Here is a 20,586-nt window from a genome sequence, read left to right as displayed (position 1 = left end):
CAGGGGACACGAGAGATGGAGACAAGACAGGTTTCTGATCAAGTCTCGTTTATTGCGGAAGCTGCTACAACATATATACCGTAGGGCTAGAGGGGAGGAGCGAGAGGAGGGTACTGGGGCTACTTCCTTGTTGCCGGGTAGATTTGCAGCAGGCCCGGATATGTCCGTAAAAGGCACTCAAGAGTTCTAGCGGGGGTCAAGGCTCCCCACAGGTCCTCCCTTTAAAATTATAATTATAAGAAAGGCGTCAGGAGAGCCAAGCCTGCGGGGGCTGAGCCTGTCTTGGGTCAGAGCAACATACGTGTCTGCACCGTGCACCTTACCCGTCATCGGTTAACCAGAGAATCAATGCTCTGGCACCTGTCTTAGGCGGCACACAAGGGCCTTTTTACAGCATGGCACGCTTGCTCAGTTGCCCGTCATTGGCTTGCCAGCCCTCTCACCAGGTACTCATCCTGATCAGCCATGGCTAACCGATTGTAATGGACCTGTATGGGCGCTGTTTTTATTGCCTTGATTTGGGCTTTTAGGAAGGCCACGATTTTGTTATAAAGTATGGGCCCTAAAGAAATGAGCAAGAGTAGACCCAATAGAGGCCCCAACAAAGGGAGGAGATAGGGGAGAAAACCACTGAGGCCAGTCCAAAGGGGATTTTGAATGAGTTCTTGTCGTCTTCTGTTTAAATCTTCTTGAAGTTCGCGAATTTTTCCCTGACGATCCCAGATTTGTTGGCATAGAAACAGCAATGTTTATTTAAGGCTATGCAAATCCCTCCTTGTTCTGTTGTGAGGAGGTCCAGACCCCTTCTATTTTGAAGGACCACCTCAGCCAGGGAATCGATCTGATCTTGTATATCTGTAAGAGTGTTGGAGAGAGCTTGAACATCATTAATCAATTGGTTGGATAATTTGGCATAGGAGTGTAACGCCACCCCAACGCCAGCAGAGCCAGTGGCAAGGGCGCCGGACACCCCTAGCCCCACGAGCAAGGGGACCAGTGAGATGGCCCTTTTATGTCGCCCAGCGATATAGTCAAAGCTGGGCAAGGGCACTGGCTCATCTCCAGGAATAAGGGAGATGCCCGGGAGGACAGTCGCCACCACGCACAGCCCAGTCCAATTAGTGGGGAGGGAGATGAATGCCAAGCTCCCTCCACAGACGAGCACGTGACCCGGGGCAGGGCAAATGGCGGCAGGGCCATTAAGCACTACCGAGCAGAGAAAGAAATTTTGGACTCCAACACATATATCGAAGCTATTGTTGTGGCCCGAATTTAGATAACAAACTGAGGCATTGAACTGTACTGGCTGGACCCTGAAGGGCAGAGAAAAACTGCAATTGTAACTAGAACTGTTGGCATAGTCAGTTTGGTCGACAACTGGCAAGGCGAGGGGCAGGGGTGTGTCAAGAGTCAAGCATAGCCAACAATCCGCAGCAAAGGCGGGGTTGGATGTATTGATCAAATGATAAGTGGCCTCTAGGACACTCAGAGTTTGGGCGTCAGGGTCTGGGCCTCGAGGTTTGGGAAGGACCAGTGGATGATAATTTAGGGAGGGATACATCTCTTGGATGATAGTCTCAAGTAGTTTTTGTACTCGCTCTTCCCTGAGCTGATCTGAAGGCCCACCACCATCAGATATATGGATTGGGGCCTGTGGTGGCCAGGAACAGCAACAGACCATGCAACAGATTCAGGGATGTCATCTCTTTAACCTGTAAGCAAAATTTCATCCTGCGATGTAAACAAGGCTGGGCTGTAGATAAGAGAGTTAGGCTAACCTGATTAAGCTTTTGAAGATAACCAATGTGGACATACTACAATAACATATTCAGAACTTAACCAATATAAACATTTTGTAACAACATATTCAGTGCTTAAATATCAAGGACAACCAATACAATCAATTTATAACATATTTAGATAATATTCATTGTGATATGTCTCCCATAAGATTATATAATATAAAATTTACTAGGGGGTCCCTTTAATGAATTAAGACCAGAATAATCATTTTCTGGGTGGCCACTTCTATATTCATCAAAGGGAGTCCCCATCTTAAGTCATTTTGACAAACAAGAGTCTATATCTTCCTATTTTGTAACTGTCAATTGCAAATTGATTATTGCTTGTAATGCACATTACTTTCACAACATAAATTCCAATGGTACTTTGATCCATTAACAACCTGGAAAGGAAGGCATGTCTTTAATTCAGTCATATTTATCTGTAAATCAATTTAACAATAGGCGAATATCCTATGAAAGGGAAGGAACATATTGAGCTCAACTGTACGAACACAAACAACAGACAATAGACAAACATATAAGACAGTGTATAAAATTAGGGTGCACCCAAATATAACTAACCAAATTGAATTATACTATACTCTTGATGATTATTAGATTATAATTGTAGGCGCCGTTGTTAACTGGTTAAGATTGGACAATGTCAGGTCATCGGCATCATCAGCACGCCTGTCGACTTGTTTTACTAGGCATTCTGGGAGCCACCTGGCTGACTTCATTTCCTTGGAGTAAATACACACTGATCCTCGGCCCCAGATAAGTACAGGATCGGGCCCGTGCCATGAGTGGTCCAGGGGGTCTTTCCACATCACCGAGGCAAATTGTCGTTGCGTCTCTGGTTGCCAGAAACGATTGGCTGCAGATAAACCTTTGGCATCCAAATTTAAGAAGTTAAGAATAAATAGTGCATGTGATATCAGGTTTCTAGGTGACCCCTTGATAGGGTACCATTCCCCTCCTTTTATTTTATCTAATGTAAGTTTGAGTGTGAGGTTGGCTCTTTTTATAATGCCTTGTCCCTGTGGATTATATGGGATTCCCGTTATGTGTGTTATGTCTAATTGTTTGCAAAACTTTGAGAAGCCAGAACTGGCATAGCCTGGACCATTGTCTGTCTTAATTTGTTGTGGACATCTAAGTACTGAGAAGGCAACTAGAAGGTGGGCAATTACATGTTTAGTAGCCTCCCCGGATTGTAGGGTGGCAAATACAAATCCACTATATGTATTAATGTTGACATGTATATATTTAAAATTTCCAAATTTAGGGTAATGTGTGACATCCATATAGTGTATAACATACATTTGGGCCCAAGATTTACGTACGGCCTGAATAGCTGAAGCTACAAAGGACTGGCTCAATGGGCTGTACAATACCTGTAGAGTGTTTACCTAGCCCTTTGCCTGGAATGTACCCATTTTTAAACATCTGTGTAGTGACAATTTTATTAGGGCTAGAAATAATCATCTCCATTTGTGATAATAGGTCTCTCCCCCATAGATTAATGGGTAACCCTGAGATGATATAAGGTTGAATGGTGTCCTGATTACCATCTTGGTCTCTCCAGGTCAGATCTTTGGCACTTTGTTTAGGATTTTGACTCTGACCTATACCCCTGAGATGGGTGAGGGTGTCTTTTAATGGCCATGCCTGAGGCCAATTTTTTCCCTTGATGAGAGTTACATCAGCACCAGTGTCTACCAATCCAGAAAATTGTCTCCCATCCAACCACAAGGTCATGAGAGGCTTCTGGGCTGAAAGCATCTCCGACCAGTAGACATCGGATGAGCCGAATCCCTGGCTGCCTCGGGCGTTGTTAAGAGCCTTATTAGAGGTAGAGAGAAGGGGAAGGAGTAACAATTGAGCAAATCTTCAGCCTGATTGAATGGTGTTAATGACTTTGGGGGAAGAAACCATAACTCTAATCTCTCCGGAATAATCACTATCAATCACCCCCGGGTAGATCAGCAGCCCATCTATAGTGCTGTTGTTTTTGTCTATTACAAGCCCAAAGGTTTCCTTAGGCAGGGGCCCAAAGACCCCTGTCGGAAGGGCCTGTATCCCCATTTCTGGAGTCAATACTGTGTGGGCAGTGGAACTGAGGTCCAGTCCGGCACTTCTCGTTGTTGCTCTGAAGAGGTCTGGAATGGATTGTTGTTTGCTGGAGCAAAATTGAGCGCCCCGTAAATTTGTTTGGGTGTGGGGGCCCGGGGCTGGCCCCCTTTCCCGTTTCCCTGGTCCGGGTTATGGACAAGCGGGAGGGGCCAGCCTTGAGCGTCAGTCATGGACTTGTATTTATTTGTCCAATGTCTCCCTTTATTGCATCGAGGGCAAGGCCCCGGAGGTGTGGCCCTAGGGGCCGACGTCCTAGGGGCCTGACATTCTTTGGCAAAATGACCCGTTGTCTCGCACCGGAAACATTTGTTACCCGGGCGGTGTGACAAAGCGACAAAAACTGTTTGACCGTGTAACCCTGCATGGCGGCAGCCCTGGCAAGTCCCTGTTGGTAGGCAGTCCCAATTTCTGAGCAAAGGCGAATGTAACCTGAGAGATCAGTTTTCTTTTTATAAGGGCGGATGGCGGCCTGGCAAGCAGCATTAGCATTTTTAAAAGCAAGCTGTTTAACAAAATCTGTCCCGGTTTTTGTGTTCCCAAAAATCTGACCCGCTGTTGTGAGCAGGCGGTGAACAAAATCCGCGAAGGGCTCATCAGGCCCCTGTCGGATATTGGTGAGAGAAGTACTCACATCCCCTTTAGAAGGGAGCTTTCTCTAGGCTCTAGTGGCTGCGGTCTGAATCTGGGCATATAACCCCGCATCAAATTGCATCTGTTGATCGTTGGTAGCATAGGCCCCATCCCCTAGAAGCATATCAAGTATCCAACCATTACCCGCCTGAGCATTGTGTCTAGCAGTATCTCGGCAATTTTCAATATATTCAGATTTCCATAATAAATAATCACCTCCTGTAAGGGTGGCGCGGGCCAGAGTCTGCCAATCAATTGGGGTGAGCCAATTTTCTGCCACCGATTCTAGAATAGCCATGGTGTAAGGTGCAGTGGCCCCGTATTGAGCTGCGGCCGTTTTAAGTTCTTTAATAACCTTGAAATCAAAACCACTATGGTGTCTCCACGCCTGTCCCTGTGCGTCAGCAGTCTCAGTTACAGGAAAGACTTCCACAGTTTCAAGTTTTAGGGGTACCCTTGATCCAGATGGCACCCTGGGGGTCGCCCCTCTAATGGGGGGTCGTGGCTTAAGGGTGTCTTTTCTACGGACATTTTTATGGGCTTTGCCTGTTCTTAAGCCTTCAAGCTGGGTAATAAGGTCTTGATGTTCCTTTTCTAACCTTATCTGTTTTTTTAGAAATTCTATTTTGTCCCAGAGTTCCTTTTGGGGATCAACAACAGGGCATGTCAAAGCGGGCGCAATGGGAGTGTTGGGTTCTGGAAGATAAGGAGGCGGACATTGAACTACGGGTGGCCAATCAGGATTGCGATATCTGGTTGCCTCCTCCTCAAGATTGGTCCAGTCAGCCTCCCCCGGACCGTTCTGTGGGAAGGGGGGGGTTTCTGAAGTGTCGGAGGGAAGGCTACAAGGCTGGTTCCTCCTTAACAGGCGGGGCGGGGTTAGAGGCAGGGGCTGAAAGAGCGGGGGCGGAAGCTGAGGAGCGCCGAAGCTTTTTTTTTAAAAGGCTTGGAAGAGGCAGAGCCCGCCTGTAAGCCCTCATCAATAACATTTTGTTTTTCCTTGTCTAAGTCATCGTCGCTATCAAAAGACATCAAGTCTTCTCCTTCATCCTTTGAAGGAGTCCCGTCCCGCAGGGGCTCGGGCCTCGGCGCCATCTTGGCGTCCCGCAGGGGCTCGGGCCTCGGCGCCATCTTGGCATCCCGCAGGGTATTTACAAACTCCTCACTCCGAGGGAGAGTGATCAACCCTTCCTCCGATCGGAGAGCTATCTCCCCGACCTGGATGGCTTGAGCCACCACCGGATCTTTGGTTTTCTGAGAGATAATGTCATTAATAAGATTCCAATAAGAAAATGCAGTGATCGGGACCTTTCCTGGTCCGCAAGTAGCATAATAATCTTTAAGGGCCTCCCCTACTCTTTTCCATCACCTCTCGTCAATGGTACCCTTGGCGGGAAACCAAGGGCAGAGATCTCTAATATAATAAAAAAATTTCAGCAATTGTTTGACTGTAACCTTTACCCCTCGTGCCTGTAATGTCTCCTTGAGACCTTGCACGAACAATTCGTGCTGACTAATGCCCTGTCCCATAATCGCTGCTCAACTTACCGAGGTGCGAAAAAGACGGCAGGTTTACGTCAATTGCAAGCCTCTCCTGTGTCGAGTGTGCTCTTTGTTCCTCAATCTTAATCTTAGGGCCCCTGAGCAGCGTCCTTCACTGGATCCCCCGTTCTCTGGCCCCACGTTGGGCGCCACTTGTCCCGGCCCGCGGGTAAGTCAACGAAGACCCTAGAGGGGGAGCGAGGATGAGAAGGGACAGGGGACACGAGAGATGGAGACAAGACAGGTTTCTGATCAAGTCTCGTTTATTGCGGAAGCTGCTACAACATATATACCGTAGGGCTAGAGGGGAGGAGCGAGAGGAGGGTACTGGGGCTACTTCCTTGTTGCCGGGTAGATTTGCAGCAGGCCCGGATATGTCCGTAAAAGGCACTCAAGAGTTCTAGCGGGGGTCAAGGCCCCCCACAATGGGGAATACTCTTTCACAGTTCATGTTTCAGTTGATGAGGCATGGGATTAAAATGATATTAGTCATTTGACTCAGTGCCTTTCGCAGATAGTTACTGAACAGGTTTGAGTTTCCATGGTCAACCATAATGTCCAAGAAGATTTTAAAATAAATGACCCTTGACCAATCCAATCTAATTATGAATTGTTAATAAACAAAGGTGGACATATATTTACCAGTTAATTAGACTATGTTCAACAGACGTCAGACTCATCCCTACAGCTTCCTGTAGCCCCATATATCTTTGTGTATTTACAGTGATTTTTTTTAAGAGAGTTAAGCTAATCTCACCTCAATTCATGGGATTCTAACAACTTTGGTCCACATACAACTTGAGTCTTACAGTGTGGCTACTACTCCCAAAATTGATACAATGAGCTTAAGGCAGCCCTTAGGATCAGTGGGTTCACAAATGAGTCCCTCCTTTGTGATTCACAGTATACAAATATCAGTCCGTCTCTGTGCAGACACTCTGTCTATCCATGTTAAATGTTCTGCCCTGTGAAACTTCCTCCATTATCTATGATTGCAAACCTGCACTTTGGTCAGCTTAGGCTGACAGAGATCCCTTGAACTGTGACACTGTATCATGATACAGAGAGACAAACACCAACACTGTGTGACTCGGGCGTTACGCTTCAAGGAACAGGGACAGACCCCAGTCACTCAAGCAACCTGACAGTGCTGCTTCTACTTTCCTGAATGTGATCCCAAGCAAAACGGTGTGCACTTTCTCACAGAAACAAGCCTTTTTCGAGTGTCACACTTATTGTTCTCATGTTTTGAGCTGTATGTTAAGTGGTTGTCATTGTTTTCCTGCAGATATATTGTTCTTTTTAAAATGATGGCTGCCGTTTTATTTAGTGAGGGTTGTTTAAATATGACTGCTTCAAAATGTATTATATTTAACAACTTACGCTTTCAGGTATTTAAAAGTATTATCAAAAGTGCGATTATTCTTCAGGCTTTAAAATACAGACTACAATTTGTGAAATTTAGCCACATTTTCAGACTTTAGTCACAAATCCTTTTAAAGAGATAGACATACTGCAGAATGTATAGCCAAAAGTGCCATGTTCAGAATGAGCCTCTAAAATCCTGAACGCATTCCAGTCCTTATCAGTCTGGTAGAAAGAGCCTCAGAGACATCCTTTAGGTTGCCATTGATCCATTTTAATGTCCTCTGTCAATAGAAATATTCCAGTGACAAGTCACAGCTATCATATTTAGATTCGATTTTATAAGTCATTTTTGTAGATAAAACTTTACAAAGCAGCATAGAGTTCAGTGCCTCGTATTAAATAGCCATAGTTCTAACAGCAAGTTGCCTGCCTGGGTCCAACATACGTATCAGGAAGGCAGAAAGGCATTGATGCCTAAGATCTCTTCCAAAGTAATGGGAGATATTGTCAGTTTCACATTTGTCAGCATTATTAGCTATGTTTGCTGCAGACCTTGGTCGACTCCAGGAACTGCAGACAAAATAAAGCAATCCCTGGGATGAGACTGAATCTTTCACCTCATAGTATTTATTCAATATTTAATGTGCCTTCTGTTCCAAGACATGATTTAATAATAGGTGCATAAAATATAAGCAATAAATTGATATACATCTGCTTTTTTCCTCGTTCTACCTAAATTTTAGAACCTACAGAAAGTCCTGTCAACCAGAACAGACCCAAGTTTATTAGATTTTCAGTAGCTGGTTCTGAGTCTTTGAAACTAAATAGATCTGTTGATATAAGTGTAATTGTCAGATCAGAATAATCAAATGATCAAATTACTTAAATTAGACACATACTGAATTGCCTAAGGATTTACAAAAAACTGCTGATTGGCAAAGGCTTACAGCAAACAGTAAACTTCAATCATTTTCTTCCTCAGCAGTAAACACTGACTCATCTTTTGAGGGGTAGGAGATTTTCAGGATACCAATAACAAATGTTAGTATAAATTAAAATAATCATTGAAAACCACAAGGCTGATTGAGTTTTTGTGCAGATTAAGAAGACTCAGGAAAAAAAAGGAGTCTAAATCATTTTGAGAATCACAATAAAAGATGGAAATTGCAGAGTACAGATTTTAATGCCTAGAGCATGCAAAGATAGTTAAGCTACTATGCACTGCAGGTAGGTAGGGTGCTCCAGTCTGCAACACCAGAGCCATTCACATTGATTACTGGAGATCAGTCCTTGGGACAAGAAATTTGTCATCATGTCTAAACTGACCTAATAGGGAAATCTGGATTACTTGGGGCGGGGGGAGACTAAAATGGTAGACGTTCTGTTTGTTCCACAAATATTTATTGCACATGCACTATCAGTGAGGGTTTTAACAAACATTAGTGAATATGTATTGCTAGCAAACGTGAAGAAATACTTTTCTTGATAATTGAAGCAAAAAAGCATGCATTGATGTGATCATATTTTTCAAGTCAAGACTTCATATCTAAATCTCTAAAATCTAAGCATATTTTAAAGTCAGAAATGCATTAATTTTTTTCAGGTATTTGTTAAGTTTGTACTGGGTGCTAGGCATTATTCTAGCATGAAGAATACACAATAAACAAGTTAGCAAAGTCACTTTCTACATGTAGAATGCAGTCTAGTGGAGAAAACAGACATTTGATAACATGAAGTATGTGATAGACTATCAAGATACAACAGAGACAGAAGTGGTGCTGACCAAGACAGGGTAGTTGGAGAAGGGTTGCCTGAAAGGGTAGTAGGTAAGCCCTGTGAACGGCAGAGGTAAGACTATTCCAGGAAGACAGAGCAGGCAGTGGAAAACCCTGGGGACAGAAACATGCATGGCACATCAGAGGACCAGTCAAATGCCCGGTGTGGTATGGTCATTGAGAGTGTATAAAGGTTGATAAGAAGTGAAATTGGAGAGGCAACCAATGGGCAGATCATAGACCTCATAGACCATGGCAAGAACCAGTCTTTATATTTAGGTCAGTAGAAGTCTTTGCTGGGCTTTGAGGAAGGGAATGATTTGATCCCATTTACATTTTAAAAGTGTCACCCTGGCTGCAGTGTGGAGTGACCCCAGGGAGGCAGAGGAGAGACAGGGAAAGCGGTTCAGAGACTCTTCCATTTCCTGGTAATTCATACCTGCAAACCCATCTTCAGCTGTTCTTAGAGCCTGAGCATCTTACTGCCCTAATTCAAAATAGTCTCTAAAGCTTTCAGTGATCGGAGATTTTTTTAAAAATTCTATACACTGCTCACAATTTTTCTATACCTTCGTCTTCCATTTATATATCAATAATTTTTCTTAGTATAATATTTTGACCAATTATGATTCAAACTTCTATGATCCATATGAGTACAAATGCAAAGCTAGAGTCAAGTTTCTAACTAGACAGTATTTTATGTCTTTTAAATTGTGTTTTTTATTAGAACTTTACATTTAAAAAGCACTTTTCCCCAACACAAAAGGTAGCACTTTTTATTATACAAAATCCCATTTAGAAAAACAACCAATTCATATATTTAGGGCCAGCATTTTAATCGAGGAAAACATAAGATCAACTGTAATGCATGTTGGCATGATGTTTGGATGAGTAAGGAAACATGCTGGGTGTGTTGTTGGCTGAGGTCCAGTTGATGCCTTGATTTGTGTCAGGTAGGGATGTAAGCAGCCCCGGTCTGAGCCTGAGATGTCCCGTCTTGGTAGTCCACACTTCAGTCAGACAGCATAGAGCACAGACTGCTCAGGCATGCAAACAGGTTCCCACCCAATGAATGTAAATCATAATCAACTACAGGCCAACTTAATTAAATAGAGAGATAAAGAACAATAAGCAAAAATAAGAATGAGTATTTTGAATTCAGAGCGAGCTTGCATAAAATAGAAGACCGGCAGTTTATGAGATGGAGGACTCACACCAGTAAGGGTAAGTTGAACCTGTTCTACACTGCGTATGATGTATGGAGTCACCAAAAATGTCAGAATAATGAAACTGTTGTTAAAGTTTAGGTACTAACAGATGCTAACTCTAAATTTTTTATATTCAATAGCTTATTGGTTTTATTAAAATGAGTTTTACTCTAATTCAAAACACCTTTTAAAAAAAAATTTTTGTCTCTGTAGTGGCCACTTTATAAACCCAAAAGGAAACTGCACATTTGATTATGCAACTTAAAAGGCCTTCTGGGACAACGCCATGAGCAGGAACACTTTGCACAGCCCTGCTCCAGAATAGACGCACAGACATTTTAATTACAGTAAGAAGAATGGCACTGTTAGCAAATAACTCTAGCATGAAGAAATAAATGAGGAAAAGAAACTCACTGTTACTTTATGCATGTTACCCTATAGTCTTGTCTAAAAGCTATAATTTGAGTTTGTTTCTACAGTGTTCGGAAGTAGTAGATTCAGCTCAGTCATTTTATTTAGGCTGTGTGTGTACATATAACACACTTGTATTGTATTTATAGGCAATATATAAAAAGTTATTTTTTGCGTTACCATCAACAATTTTGAAATTTTCAAGTTCGAAATAGTAAGTTTCTCTGTTGAAGGAAAAGCTCCGTGAATATCTAGAAATTTTTTCCGAAGTATTTAGGTTATGTGTACTGAATATTTAGGAAACAGAAAAAGTGCTGAAGAATATAAAAGAAGTAAAGAGGAAGAAGACAGATAATAATGGTTAGAAGGGAAAGTAGGAGTCAAACTTATTCTTGGCATTACTCAGCACTATAATGATATTCTGAGATTTTGTAAGAATGTGCAATATACCTAGGAAATTGGATAAATAAGCTAATTGTTTCTGTGTTTTAGAAGTGACGTTGAATAAAAAATACTAAATTCTGGAGAACGGTGTCAGATGTTTCATATCTAAAATATAATACATTGGAGATGCTATTAATAGTTTCCTTCTTTTTTAACCAGAAGTAAATAGTCTACTTCTACTCCTAAACATGGCAGAAAAATATCAATTCATAGACTTTAGATAAATATGCATGGCAAATAGTTCTTTCATCCAAACTGGGTCAAAGTTTATTTGCAGTTGATCAACCAGAAATAAGTACAAAGGCAATATAATTTGATGGCCAGACCAATTTAATAAAGGATGAAGAATGAACTCTCCAAAAGCAAGGAAAGCAACAGAATTGACGATACACCAAACATCAGATGAAGCTGTTTCCAGCTTTCTCCTCTGGTAGCCTCAGAACTACTTTCCAAGGTGTGTGCTATGAACTGGGCTTAATTTGATGTGTTTTATGAATGATTCCAGCATCTTAAAGAACTGGGATTTTAATTGGAGCCTGTCATTCATTCAATAAGTATATTTTAGGCACCAAACCCTAATAATAGCGAGATGGGCAGTCTGTGTGTCTCACACTACACTGTGGAGGGCAGAGCCCTGTGCTTCATGGGGAGGCAGTGGGCAGTGAATGAGGCTGCCCTGACGTGGAAGCTGGTGACCGGGAAGGGGCATCAGCCCCAGGAAGGAAATACTCTTGGAGATGGCAAAGCATCTCCTGGGAGCCCTGGACAGTCAGGAATCTCGAGCAATTTGCTGACTAGGTGGACATTAAAGAAATGTTGAAGATGAAACAGGGATCCTCACAGCTTCTTGTCCCTTTCAGAAAGACTATTTTGCACCCAGCACGGGGCTGGGCTTTGGGGGAGGCAGAGGAAAATACCAAACTTCTCTCTGGAGGCTTTAGCGGAGAAGCAACAGTGAAAACTGTGAGGATACTGAGAAGCTCCGAGTGGCTGGGCACACAGAAATAATGAGTATTATGGGATGAGGAAACCAGGTGTACAAGTGTAAGTGCCGATTACCTTGCTCATCACTTTGTGCAACCAGCTGATCCTTCAGTGCTGGGTTCCTTAATGACCCGGCCCCATGGGTCTGGGCTGCCACGGGACACAAAGTGTCAATTGCAACTCAATCCATACAGGAGGCAGGAGTTTCACAGAAGGAGGGAAGCACTCTGACTCATCAGGCACTGTGTCAGTGAACCCACAGGAGAGATCCACAGAGGGAGGAGAACAAGAAGTGACCTTGCTGAGTGAAATCTTCAGTGCAGAAAAGGATTCGGATGTCCCCTTATTACAAAACCCGGGAGAAAGCACCTGCTGAACTTCTGCTCCTCCATGAAGTTCTGGGTCAAGCATCACGTCCCCCGTGAAGCTTTCACAGCCCCCCAGCTCACTGGGCTCCTGAGCAATCTCTCACGCACTGCTCATACCAGCGAGGCCCAGCGCTGACGGCGCTGTCCTTTGCATGTTGGTTTTTCCCCTTCTGCTGTGATCTGTTGCCACCTGAGATCCTAAGGGTCATCCCCATCTTCCTGACATCCAGCCCAGTGCAGTACCTGGCACAAAGCAGACAGCACTTCAGCTGCATTTGCGGGGCTGAAATGAATTAAAGAAGATCTGTGATAAATGAGAACGTGTGTGCCCAAGAGAAGAAAGCAGAGAGTCAGTCATCACTGCAGACCTCCGGGAGCCTTAGACAGGAGGGTGTGCTGGGGTCTACACAAGCGAGGCACTTACCTGTGCAAGCTTAGCATTCGGGGGAAACTCAGAAGAAGTTTGGTTTCAAAGCAAAATGTGCAGACGTGTTTGTCTGAAGTCCTGCATCCCAAGAAATTTGGAATAGCTCACAACTGTTGCTGGCTGGACAGCTCTGCCTTACATCCTTGTCTTCGTGCCATCAAAACTCACCAGCAGTAATGCAGGAAGTCAGTGATGAACGGCTGGTTTGAGCCTGTAAGCTAGAATGCCACCGTGTGTTTTTGAGTGTAAAGTGCTTCAGCGGGCAAGCACTCAAGATGGAGAAGGAGGGAGGGAGGGAGAGAGAGAGAGAATTCCCTTCATGTCATAAGAAATACTATTTGGAATCATTTCAATACTGATTTACAAAGGAACATCATCTCATTCCATTGGAACTTCTCCATTAACATATTTCCTTTGCAAATTCTGTTTAAATAATTTAGAAACTGTGCAAATCAAAATCAATGCAAAAATATAATTTCCAACATTGATAATTTAATTATTTATTGGAAAAATGTCACATTTAATATTTTTATTTTGAATTGTGAAATATTTTTACACTATGAAAGGTAAGCCAACATTTATATATTCACCACCTAGTTTTCACAAATACAGATATTTAGTGTGCTTGCTGTTGATCTTTTCTTAAGACATATAAGAGCAAATAAAGGTAAGGCATCCTATTGTCTTAATTTTTTCCCACTTTTTCTTTCCAGATCTGGGGTAGAGCACCTCCATGAATATTTTAATTATATTTTTATTACTCAGTGAATTTTATGATCACATCATAATCTATCAAATACTATTTTTAAAGCAACATTAAATTGATCCCCAAACTAATAAGGGAATGATAAAAAATGATGTAGTCATAAGAGGAGATCATTTGATGCATGTACTAGTGATGAATTCATTTAGCCAGTGCTTCAAGTTTTCAAGTTTATGCTCAATTATAACAGCGTAAACTTTTGTGAATACAAAATCCCCAAGAATTCATTCCAAGAAGACTTATTGCAAGTATATAGATGCTACCTTTTTTCTAGCTTTATTTCATCAGAACAATAAGATCTATTGTTGATCTTGTTTGTTGGGTAGATATTTTCTTGTTTCTGTGTACGAAATATTGTTCATTTTTTACATACACACACACACACACACACACATCTTGTCTGTGGACAGCCTGAGGGCCAAGAAATGAAGGAAAGCTACACCAGTCTTAAAGCTGCTATTTTCTAGCAAAAGGAAATAGGCCACATCTCCTGATGAGAATACCTTTTTTCCCACTAAAGAAAATTATCATAACTATTCCTACAAATAAATAAACAAAAATTAGCCATATAGATGCAAACCAACTGAACAATCTAATGGACAATATTTTTATCACAGCAATTTTAGCAAAATGCAGAACTGTAATTCATCTACCCTTCCTAACCTGTCATGGATGAAATCTAAGGGCGTGATGTAAAATTGCAGTTTTGGGGGGAATCTCGTCTGCACTGATGTTCATACACATTTAATCCTGAAAGCCTTTTGTCAAATGAAAGCATGCCCAAGGGCCAGTTTATAGCTCTCAGACATGAAGTTGCCCACTAGCCTGGGATGGCGGAGCCCAGAAGCTGTGTCAGGAGGAAGGTGTGCAAACACCGTGATCACGACAGAGGGACAAGTGGAAGTTCAGTCTGTCATGCTACCGACATTGGCTTTTTAAAATAATTTTGGTGCATTGTTTTTGCTTCCACCTTTTCCTTCCGGGGTGTTCCTGCTGTCTGCCTCTGGAGCGTATTCCGAGCCATCCAGCCAGAGCAACCACACTTCTCCGTAACTGCAAAGTCACCCTTAGTTATTGAATATGTTTTCCAGCTTCATGAGCAAAAGCAGACGGGTGATGCTAATGAGGGATTTTGCTTGGAGATACTTTTGAAAATGTACATGGGTAAGAGAAATTGTTGATTTGATTATTTAAAGATGGAAATGGAGCTGCTGCAAAAGAAAGAAAAATAATTCTCAGAAAAAGGCAACTATGATCCAGATGTCCAGGGTTAAGTGCTGCTTTCACTGTCATATACGGAGGAGGGGCGTTGGCTCTCTCCTTGCCTTGGAAGGAGCTTCGTTTGCTTGCTGAACCAGTGGCTCTAACGCCTGTCAGCTCTTTCAGTCATCAGGCAGGGTGTACATTAAATCAGGGAGTGAGTCTCCTGACACCACACCGTGAAGGGTGCTTGCATAATGTCACCATTGTGATAGAGCCCCATTTGTCCCTGTTCCACTAATAAAGACAGACATCTCTACCCACGAGAAAAGAAAGCCTTCCCCAGTCACACACGGGGCTCCCTCCCTGAGCCTGGCTTGCTCCTCTAAAATTCCAATTCGGAACACAACACAGGGCAAAACCGGAAGCAGGAAAGGATAGGCCAGGAAGCAAGGTCATTGCAACATTTGTTCCGTAGTGCTTCTCTGTGCCTTGCCTTAAGCAGCAAGCCCTATTGATTCTTGCTTTTCTTCCCTGTAGCTTGTTCCTCACCCCAGGGCTTTCAGCCCCTGTCCCTCCACCTGCGGCTCTAGCCTGGTAACTAGTGCCTCTGCCTGCACTCTGCTATGAGCGCAATCTTTCCGAAGCACCTCTTTGATCATGTTGACCTTCTCATCACCCTGTGCTCAGAAAGCTTTCAGGGCTCCCATCTCCCAGAAGATGAAGGCCACTCCTTGGATTGGAATGGAGACCTTTTGCAATCTGTCTAGAGTGCTGTGTTCAACCACTTAGGCTGGGAAGCGTTCATTCCAATCAGACTGAGCTGTCCGTGGTCCTTCGGGCTCACCTTGCACTATCTGGCTGCTCATGTTCCCCCTGCTCGTCTACTTCCCCACTTTTCTCCATCAAAATCCTTCTCATCTTTCCAGACAGTTCACTTTTCACTTCCTCTCCTTAGTGCAGTAGCCACAAAGAAGTGGGAGCAGGGGAATCCCTGTCACCCCCATCCCACAGTTAAGTAACCCAGTGCTGCATAGCTGGTCTGTCTGGTAAATTCCAAATTCCAGGCTCTAGTCAGAGTTCTGCCACTTTCACCGTATTAGACATTATTTTAATAATGGTCATAAGTCCCCTTCCCAGAAATAATCCCTTTTTTTAACTTGTGATTTTGCTGTTGAAAGTTCTGGCACCACCCAGGGGAAGGGTTTTCCAGCTCAGTTTTCCTTTGACTGAATATTTATTATCCTAGGCTTTTTCCAATAAATGTGTCCCAGTATTCCCAAGACGTTCCCATCACAAGCCAGCTTCCATGATTTCTCTCCTTGAAAAGCGGTCAGTATCAGTGGCAAGAAAGCTTTTCGCACACATAGGATAAGCCTGAGCACCCTTGGAAAACATCAGTGAGCCCTGGCTAATATTTCTGGAGAACAGCATGACTTCTTCCTTCTAAGTTCAAAACCACTAGGATCGCCTTCTAAAAACAACCAGGATGCACTATGTATAGGCACCAGTTCCCCAAGGTGAATGTGATTATTATGTATCACAAAGATATACAAAAAATACAAAGAATTTTAAAACATTGAAAGGTCCCTTGAGTGACAATAAGACCACTCACTAGCTTTACCACTCTTGATGTTTTCTCCAGCCTTTGTGCAGAAGATTTAATTTTCTAGTGCACTTTTACATCTCTTACCTTATTTTTCTTTCTCACAATTCAGTTATTCCTGACCTACAGTTTCTTTACAGATAAAACACTCATAATCAAATTCCATCAAAAGCAGAGCCATGCGCGTTAATGAGTAAATGGGCATACAGTATCACAAGAGTCTTGAAAAAAGGTACACACTGTTGTTACTGCTATTAATATAATGCAGCTCATCCATTACAGAGCCAGCGGTGTGCACGAATCACTCTGTGACCTCATTTACTGGTCAGGCCAGAGAGGGTCTGTTTAATAGCTGCAGGGATGGATAGGAATGCCGGAAATCAACCCCAGTCAAAGTCCAGAACAGCCCAGAAAGCCAGCCTAGCCACAGTGCAACTGGGTGCTTTAAAATGACTAGGAATGCTGCACCATGGAAAATGGGCATGGACACAGAGCAAGGACTTTGAGAGAGCACTAAGGGACAGCCTGTTTAATAGATGAAACACCATCTAGAGGAATTAGAGGGCAGCCACAGACCAGACACATGAATAAGTAATCTGCTAGTTGGCAGGTTTGCATCTTAGCACTTTGGCGGATGACACGGCATTCCTAAATTCAGGGAAAGACTCGTCTTAACTCACTGCACAGCATCCTGGGAAGGGCCTTTTGGGGCAAGGGCAGGGAACTAAAGTAATGTCAGGCCCCACATACTCATGAGACGGTTATAAATGGTATGTGAGCAGTCGTAGGTGCCACATTTTAGGTCCTTTACTCCATCAAGTAGTCTTTTAAAATTATTTCATACTTTCTCTCTTTCTTACAATTCAGGGAGCTAAGGTTTTCAATCAGTGCTAATTAGCTCTGAAGGATTCTCAGAAGGTAGCATTTCCACATGGAGACCCCTGAAATTATTATTTTCAAGTAGGGCTGGCTCTTTTCCTTTGTAGCCTAGAAGAAAAGAGGTCTGTGTAATCATAGTGTCAAAATGTCAAAAGACTGAGATAGGTTAAAGAAAAGAAGAAAAGAAAAGAAAATATACCCAAACCCTGAAGGCATGCATACCTGTCCTCAGCTTTACAAATCCTTGGCTCACATAAAATACTTGTGACATGCTGCAATTAACTAGTTACTCCTCTCAGAATGAATAATAATGCAATTATGTGCCAAAGGCAGTGAAGAAGGGGTAGTTTCTGTTTTAAAAATATGTGCTTTTCATTTCTGTAGAAAGAAAATCCCTGGATTAATTTACATAAGCTGCAGAAGCGCAATGACCTGCAGTTTCACACTGCACCACGTGATAATTCTGCCACCTTTCCATGGGAACTTTTCATTTTTCAGTGATTGAAAGGAGCCATAAAATGACAGATCACTACTATGTTCACATTATGTTAGTGCCTAAAACTACATCCAAATATCACAAAGATAGGAGCTTGCCTGGCAAAAGTGTCTCCCTGCCCCACTGGACAGTGGTGTTGTGGAGGTCAGGAAGGGCTGGCACTGTGTTTCCTCTGTCCGCAGAGACACAGAGGGAAGACAGAGCTTGGGTTCCTCACCAGCTCCCTCTCGTTTGGTGTCCCCACATTTTTCAAGAAGCACAAAGTTAGGTGAAAATTTTCGTAAACCTATCACTGGTTATCTCTTGTAGGTGTTGCTCAGCCAAAACAAAATGTTTCTCTGAAGTAAAGGGGTTTATGGAGCTGTTGCAGAAATCAGAAATAGGAGACAGAAAGAACCAGGTCCTGGGATATCACTTGACTACCACACTAACGAGGCTGGCCAGCAGTAGGGGCTGCATCCACTGAACCTAGGAGGAGGAGTGTTTTTATAATGAAATTTGAAGAAGCGAAGCATATGTTGTTTACAGTGAATTTGTACTGGTTATTGATGAAAGCAGTGGTTATGATAACCTGAATGCAGAAAAGTTTGGGGATGGGTGGTGCTTCAAGATTGTTTGGGTTTCATACGTTATTAGGCAACTTCTTGTTCCTGGAACAAAATACTTGGCATATACAAATTAAAGGTAGAAGAATTTAGTTTGGCTTATGGTTTCAGTGGTTTCAGTCCATGGTTGGCTGGCTCCAAGGCAGAAACATCGTGATGGAGGAGCATGGCAAAGGACAGCTGCTCACCTCATGGCAGACTGAAGCAGAGAGCCAAACAGAGAGACTGTGGCTAGTGGCTAGGGAGGAGAACATACCCTTCCCGGTTATACCACACTGATCTGCCTGTTCCAACCAGGTCCCACCTTTTAACAGCACATTGACCTGCATACTCATGAATGGATTAATCCACTAATGAGGTTAGCACCGGAATCATCCAAGCACCTTCGAAACCCCCACCTCTGAATACATAGGACATTGGGGGACATTTTTGATCCAAACCAAAATAGTTGAGAAAGTCCATTTCATATTGGTTGCAATGGCACCTAGAGCTCAGTAAGCTGGGGTGTGAGTCAGCATTCCCACATCTGTTTACTGATTACCTTCCTCCATTTCTCCCTTCTGCCTCTTCTAGTGCTTTTAATTTAATTTAAGACATCTCAGAAGTGTTAATGTAGAACACAATGACTGCTTTCTTGAAATCCTTCCAAATGTCTCTGACCTCTCTCAGTAGTTCTTTTTATTTATTGAAGACCAGCTACAATACACTGAGCTAAGAACCAGAAATCAAGGATTAAGAAGATACCTTGCCTTTGAAAAAGTTACCAAAATACAAATACATAAACTAGTAAATAAGCACATGAATGGGGCAGTAAATGTTAGCATGGGAGAGGTATGAGCCTGCCCTCCACACACAGGAAATTCATTCACTAATGCAAACACATAGGGCCCTCTAGCCCATGGATATGCCCTTCCAAAACTTCCCCTTTAGAAGTTTTAAAGCAAAGTCTCAAAAATGATGTACTGCTAAAGCCCTCCTTTTGTAATTTCAGTATAGTCTATTCAGTAGTCTATTGTGTGAGTGTATGTTTAAATGGGTATTTTTATGTGGAGCCAACTTTAGGGCCTGGGATTTATTTAGCTCAGTGGCACAGCACCTGCCTCACAATTGCAAGGTCCTAAATTCGATCCCTGGTACAAAAAAAGATCAACTTTATATAGTGTTGTGTTTAAAGTCAAAATGTTCAGAATAACTGAGGCTTTAAATAGCAAAATTACCTTAAGGCCCATAAGATTAGTTATTAATTCTAACACCACATTTTAGTTCACAATGTCTTAAAACTAACATTTACCCATATATCTCAGTGATACAAGAAAGCTTGAATCCCTTGTTTGGGAAGACAAATTGAGTTGATGTGAATTCATAAACTCACAATTAATGTTCCAAGAGTAGACATAGCATTGCTTTTCAAATCCTGTTCCTCCAAAGTATTCCTTGAAGCAGTTGGTAGAAATTGAAATCTATCTTGTTTCTCCTTGAACTTGCAATATGCAGAATAATGTGATCCCTGGCGTCAGGCCGCCTGGATTTGAAGTCAGGTTCTTGCCCTCAGAGACTCTGTGACTTCACCAAGACTCAATTTCCTTATCTATAATACGGAGACAGCAACAGTGGCTGCCTTTCTTTGAGAATACAAAATGGTTTCTGTATCCATCCATTTTATTTAGTTATCTACTCAACATGTAGTTACTGAAACTTTAGTGAGTCCAAAGTATTGGGCGGGGTGGAGAACACTAAGGTAATAATTCACCAACAGAGGTCAAGACCAACTTAGAACTTCAGACCATGATCTTGGATTTCTGCCTGTTTTTCTAATTTAAAAACTTTAACAGACTCAGGTTATACAAACTATAATAAATGATGATTATGTAATCAGAGTTTGTTGGTCTAATGGAAACAGAAATGATGGATCCTTGAAAATTCCAGTCACGGCATTTCCCTTCTCCAAACAACATAGTTT

The 20,586-nt window shown here is 42.6% G+C and overlaps 1 protein-coding gene and 1 long non-coding RNA gene across 4 annotated transcripts in view; one reads left to right on the top strand and one right to left on the bottom strand.

Annotated features, from left to right (window-relative positions):
- The window catches only part of Tmeff2 (transmembrane protein with EGF like and two follistatin like domains 2), a 237,421-nt gene that overhangs the window by 168,170 nt on the left and 48,665 nt on the right, over positions 1 to 20,586 (top strand). The window lies entirely within an intron of this gene.
- LOC147820993 (uncharacterized) lies at positions 32 to 20,479 on the bottom strand. Of its 3 annotated transcripts, none has more exons than XR_015447856.1 (2): positions 19,999 to 20,479; positions 32 to 13,295 (listed from the first exon to the last, which is right to left on the bottom strand). It is a non-coding gene; the product is annotated as an uncharacterized LOC147820993 (long non-coding RNA). The 3 variants fall into 3 exon arrangements; XR_015447855.1 differs by having other exon boundaries at positions 32 to 12,933; XR_015447857.1 differs by having other exon boundaries at positions 32 to 12,893.

This window comes from Heterocephalus glaber, unplaced genomic scaffold, assembly GCF_053883595.1.
Source record: "Heterocephalus glaber isolate CG9 unplaced genomic scaffold, H.glaber_assembly_v1.0 deba00001778, whole genome shotgun sequence".
In the NCBI taxonomy this organism is placed as follows: Eukaryota; Metazoa; Chordata; class Mammalia; order Rodentia; family Bathyergidae; genus Heterocephalus; species Heterocephalus glaber.
Note: the sequence above shows the minus strand (reverse complement) of the source record. Positions and strands in the feature narration are given on the sequence as shown.